This window comes from Peromyscus leucopus, chromosome 13 (assembly GCF_004664715.2).
Source record: "Peromyscus leucopus breed LL Stock chromosome 13, UCI_PerLeu_2.1, whole genome shotgun sequence".
Classification (NCBI taxonomy): Eukaryota; Metazoa; Chordata; class Mammalia; order Rodentia; family Cricetidae; genus Peromyscus; species Peromyscus leucopus.
Genome location: NC_051074.1, coordinates 34,427,270 through 34,433,269, shown reverse-complemented (window position 1 = coordinate 34,433,269; position 6,000 = coordinate 34,427,270). Strand labels below are relative to the sequence as shown.

The window sequence follows — 6,000 nt, the reverse complement described above, 5'->3', positions numbered from 1 at the left end:
CATGCCCCCCACCCATGTGCACACTAATGCATATACTACATACCCAAAAAGAGATAGTAAGAAAGCAAGAAAAAATAAACAGAAAAGGGAAGAAAAAGGTTAATACCTGTCATCAAACCCCTGACCATCTCAAAGCAGCATGAAGTGTGACCTAGCTAGTTTGCTGAAGCCATTAGTGAGCGGAAATTCCCCCCTGCGTTGCCTCCTCCTGGATTTTTGCCTTTATGGCCAGGCCTTTAGGATCTTATCCCAAAGGAGCAGGATGGATGGTGGCGGTTAATTGGATCCCTTTAGGTAGGAGGGCCTTCAACAATACAGAGAGAAGTCCTTTCTTCATGGGGAGCACTGTTAGGTTAATCATTAGACTCTTTAACTGAGACATAAATGAAGAAATAGTTGTCTTCTGATTTTAAATAGACTTTAATTTTTTTAGGTCAGTTTTAAGTTGACAATAAAACTGGGCAAAATTTGGAGAGTTGTCCTATGCCCTCTGCTCCTACTGAGAGCATCCCCCACCAGAGTGATGCCTTTCCTGTAACCAGTGACCCCACATTGACACATGCTGGTCACCCAAAGTTAATAGTTGACATTAAGCTTCACTCTTGATGGTTTATGTTCCTTGGGTTGTGACCAGTCGACAACGACACACATTTATCATCCAGAGTATCAAACGGAACGGTCTCGCCGCCATAAACAGACTCTGTGCTCTCCGCTCGTCTTTCCGTCTCTCTACCCCTACAGTCTTCACAGTTTGGCTTTTCCCTGAATGTAGCAATATAGTTAGAACCACATGTGTAGCCTGCTTAGACGACTTCTTTTGCTTAGTAATATGGATCTAAGGTTGCTCATGCCTTTGGGGGCTGGATCACTCTTTTCTCTCGAGTGCTGAAAAATATTCCAGTCTTGGAATGTACCACAATGTATGGATGGATGTATATACATGCATACATATTTACATGTATATTCTACTAAAAATATCTCACTTGTTCCTAAGTTTTGGTCATTATGAATAGAGCCTCTATAAACACCTATGTGTAAAGTTTATATATATTTATACATAAATATATATGTGTATATATAAATTTTCCTACTCATTTGGATAAATGCCAAGTATGATCCCAAACTTGTATGTCTAACTTTGTAAATATAAAATTCCCAATTGTCTTCCAAAGTGCTCTTACTGTTTTGCCCTCCCACCAGTGAAGAATGGGTGTTTCTTTTACGCCGCATCCTTGCCAGCATGTGGTACTGTCAGGTTTTTGGACTTTGGCCACTCTAATATGTACAAAGCTGTGCCTCACTCCTAATGTAATGTATAATCAGTGACATATGATGTTGAACATTTGAAGTCTCCGACTCAACTGGTTTCCCCCTCAACGCTGTCAAATACACCACCTCCATTTGTTTTTTTTCAGTGCTGGGAACCAAACCCATGGAATGTGACAGGCAAACTCTCTTCCATGGAGTCAGAGCCCCTGAACTCTATTTTTATAAAGCATAGTGCTTTGTATTAATCTAATAAAATGCAGTGAAGCCAAGCATCCTTTTGACCAGATGAGTTCACTTGCTCTGTGAAAAAAATAAAAAAGACCTTGTCTACATTGTTCTGCATGCTATTTCCCAAATCAGTTTAGTGCCTTTTTCTTAGTAATTCACCAACTGCTTTCTAAATATAGTGGGTTGAATGGTGGTCTCCCAAAACACATGCCAAATCCTAAACCCCGGAACATGTGAGTATTATCTTTAGGGAAGAGGGTTCTGATGGACATAAGTGGAAGATCTTGGGATGTTCATCTTGGATCCTGCAGTTGGGCCAAGTCTAACAGATGTCAACAGTCGGGCAGAAGGGAAAGGCAGGTTGACACAGACAGAAGAGGAGGAAGCCATGTTACTCCAGAGACAGGGACTGTAATGAGCTGGCCACTCATCTAGAAGTGCTCACAGCCACCAGAAACTGGAAGAGGCAAAGAAAGAACTCGGCCCAAGAGCCTCAGTGTGAGCACGGATCAGCTGACTTCTGATTTCAGATATCTGGCCTCCATGCCCAATCTGATCTGGACATTTATAGGGACAGAATCATACAATGTGTTTGTCTTTTAGGTCTAGCCATCTAAACAACATACTAACGTCTTTTAGGTTCTAACTACATGGTGTAGATTTATTGGGTAGCATAGCCTCCCACACATGTGTACTTTTAAGCTTAGTATGCCGGGAGTCACTTTAAACTCCATCATTGCTTAGGCATGTCTACAGGAGAATACTCCATAGGGTGGATGGGCCTTTGAATCTAGTCTTCTGTTTGGGGCATCCCGAGTGTACCAAGTACCATGCCTGGGGCACAGAGTGTCACAGAAATCCACAAATCCACATGAACAGCAGAAGCCACAAATCCAATAAACAGCAATTGCCCTGACAGTGAGAAACCCTGATAAAGCTCAAATAAGCCAGGGCCCAACCCTCCTCCAGTTCCTACCCACAGTAGCAGCCTTGGAAATGCTGGTGCATGGTCAAATTGCGTTTTGAAATATATTTAGTACTTATTTGTCCAGAAGAGGCTTCAGACTAGAGTGCTGCAATGGACTTTTTACCTGGTGGAAACACACGAGGGTCACTGAAAACCAGTTTTCACCAAGTAGTATGGTCCTGTTTATCAGGAAGCAGTTAGCATCCTCAGCCTTCTCCCCTTGCCGTGATAGTGGTGCCTACGATCACAGCTAACCTATGATCACTAGCATCCACTGATGCTAAGAACTAGTGGCTAATTCTTCTCATACCGAAAAGCACTTCCACATACCTGGTCGGCTCTAGGGTCATATTCCTTCCCTTTCTTTCTCCCATCTTACTACCATGACTCCTCCCTAGTTGTTCTCCTGACAGTTATAAACCCGCTCAGTATTGTTACATGATTCAAAAGAAAAAGCAACACAAAGCATTTTTCGAATCTCTCCTCCCTGCTGGCCTGCAGTGCACTGGTGTCCCTCCACCTCAATTCTGCAGTATTTTCTTAATTGCTTTCCCTCCAGCTGTTCCTGAGATCCCCATTCTAGTTGTACCCTTGATATAAAGGTATCGGGAGACACAGAGGTCAGGTCCTATTTTTAAGAATGCTATATAAATAGAAGCATTCAGCCGCGCCGCTTGCTCGTCTATTGCTTCGTTCTGCGGCATTGTTCTGAGCTTCGCCTCTACTGTAAATATACGTCAACAGCTCCGTTTTTTTTTTTGCTTTCTCTTGGTAGGGTTCAAGTGTATGGTGACTCCACATTTTACTCACCTTCTTGAGCTATTTCCAGCTGGAACTTGAGCTATTTCCAGCTGGGGAGTATGATTCAAAAACACATGCAATGAACATTCATAGGCAAACCTTTGTGTGGCTTAGGGTCTCATTTGTCTGGAGTTAATGGCTAGGGTGGTGTGGCTGGATCACATGATGAGAGTGTACCTAATGTCTTTAGAAACTGCCAGACTTTTCCAGAGTAGCTGCGCATTTGGATTTTCTCAGTGTCTGAGAAGAGCTCGAGGATGCCTTATCCCTGCTATTGCCGGACTATTTATTCTGACTTGCAGTTTTGAAAGTTTGCAATCTATCAACCCTGTCGTTTTGGCTTTAGGGTAGGTGAGGCAGCAAATGCTGCTGGTAGAGGAAGCTGCTCACCTCATGATGGCCAGGAAGCAGAGAGAACAGGGAAAAACACGACAGAAGGACCTAACTTCCTCTCACTGGGCCCCACAGCCTAAGGCTCCATCAGTTCCCAGTAGGACCCCAACTAGAGGGTGCACCCTCAGAGCTCTGTGGATAACTTTTTGTTAAAGGAGTTTTTGTTTGTTTGTTTCTGTTGTATGTTTGGCGAGACTGTATGCAGCCCTTTTCCTACTCAAGGCCAAGCTGACACCAGGTTGTCCTAAGTAGCAGTTGCAGGGACAGAGCTCTACCCTGTGAGACAGCTCTTTATGTGTATCTTGAAGATTGTAGGTCTGTTTTCTCTGGTTTAAAGAGAGCTGTTTCTGTAGCCATTTTTATTCAGATTTTTTTTCAAGTTGGAAATAATGTGTAGGTGTGGCAATGTTTTTTACGTGCAGTAAACAATTGTCCTAATTCCAAACATCTTTGAGCATAGAGAGGAAAATAGCAATGAAGTCAAAGGGATGTGTAAGGACTTCAAGGAAATTAAGTTTGGTCCAAATGAGGGTTGCCCAATCTCTCTTGATGTTGTGATTTTAAGGCTTCCAGTCTGTGAGTCTTCTCAGTTATTTTGAGTCAGCTAGACTGTCGTTTATTTCTGATGTTTTGTGGACGTTGGTGAGGAAGGGGCAGAGTTGGAGTGTATTTAGGCAGCCTCCGAGAAATTCTTAGTAGTCGATAGTATTTGCCACCTCCCTAGATAATAGCTGGATGTCGTTTTACAGGTTCCCAGGGTGGAGGGCGGGGGGCGGGGGGGGGGGACACGACATGAAAAGAGTGGGTCTCCAGGAGAGTCCTTCTGGTAATAAGGGATGGCTAAGAGGCTGTGTTTCAGCGTCCCTTGGAAATCACAGTGATGGGATTCAGAGCGATTGTCCCTGAGGGTTTACAGCCTGGGGATTTGGCCTGCTGCGCACCATGGCCTCTGCTGAGTTCTAACCCAGGCTCAGTGCCTCCTGTGGGGGATACAGCTCCAGATCAGCCTGCCACTTGAAATGTGGAGAGAAAGCCCCAGAATGTGGAAATTCCTGGCAATCAGTTGGCTCATCCAAATAATTTTGAAATAGTCCTTCATAAGAGTTCCATTCCAAAGCAAGATGACCCCCCCCCACCAGAAGCTAAATGAGGCCGTGGTAACATGGATACTATTGCCATAGTTACAGTGAGAAGGTTCATGACTAAAGCCATTGACACACTGACCTGTACAGGAGACTCTTCTGCCAGAGAGAGGTCCTGAGCTCCCACACTGACAAAGGTCTGAAGGGGAGGGAGGGAGGGAGGGAGGGAGGGAGGGAGGGAGGGAGGGAGGGAGGGAAACAGAACACCTCAGGTGGAAGGAATGGAGAGAGGCAGGGAGGAAATAAAGAAGAAATGAAGGGGCGGAAGGAGGAAGAGAGGAAGGGAAAGGGACAGAGAGAGGCCCACTTCCGGTGGTACAGTCTCTACCAACTGTCAGACCATGAGTTGCATTGCAAAGGTTGGACTTGGGCCGCCATGCTGCTCCTGTCTCCTCTTTCAAAGATCATGGGGTGGCCATATAAAGCTCTTTGATCAAAAAAAGTGAGTCTGTGGTTAACAGCCTCATTCATTCAGTTTTAGAGAGCATGAACAGCAAATCTTGGTTTCTAGGGTCTACTAAGAAAGAAAAAAAAAAAGATTGTGTGGGAGCTGGATGGACCGCTCAGCAGCTCAGTGCACTGGCTGCTCCTGCGGAGGACCCGGGTTCTATTCCCAGCACCCACAGGGCAGCTCACAACCGTCAGTAACTCTAGCTCCAGGGAATCTCGTGCCCTTTTCTAAACTTTGCAATCACCAAGCACATAGTACAGATGTATACATGCAAGCAAAACACTCATGTACATAAAATAAATATATCCAAAACAAAAAAAATATTTTAAAATGATGAAGGAAATTTCTTTATTCAATGGTCATGAGGGGGGAAAATCTTTGCACAAATTACAGGTTGACTTCTCATTGCTATCAGTCTCAAAATGCCCATACTATTTATTTCATAGCTTTCTAAGTGAAATTTAATTCTATCTGGCATCTTCCCTACATCTACCAGGAGTGACAATAGCTTTTTTTTAAAAAAAATGCAGCAGGGTGGTGGTGGCGGCGGCGGTGCACACCTTTAATCCCAGCACTCGAGAGGCAGAGGCTGGCGGATCTCTGTGAGTTCAAGCCCAGCCTGGTCTACAGAGCGAAATCCAGGACAGGCATCAAAGCTACACAGAGAAACTCTGTCTCAAAAACCAAAACCAAACCAAAACAAAACAAAAAAATGCTAAGTGAAATGTTCTATAAAGAACAGTTACTTC

At 44.2% G+C, this 6,000-nt stretch overlaps 1 protein-coding gene across 1 annotated transcript in view; it reads left to right on the top strand.

Annotated features, from left to right (window-relative positions):
• Nucleotides 1-6,000, top strand: part of Sgpp2 (sphingosine-1-phosphate phosphatase 2) — a 112,681-nt gene that overhangs the window by 79,046 nt on the left and 27,635 nt on the right. The gene's annotated exons all lie outside the window — the stretch shown is intronic.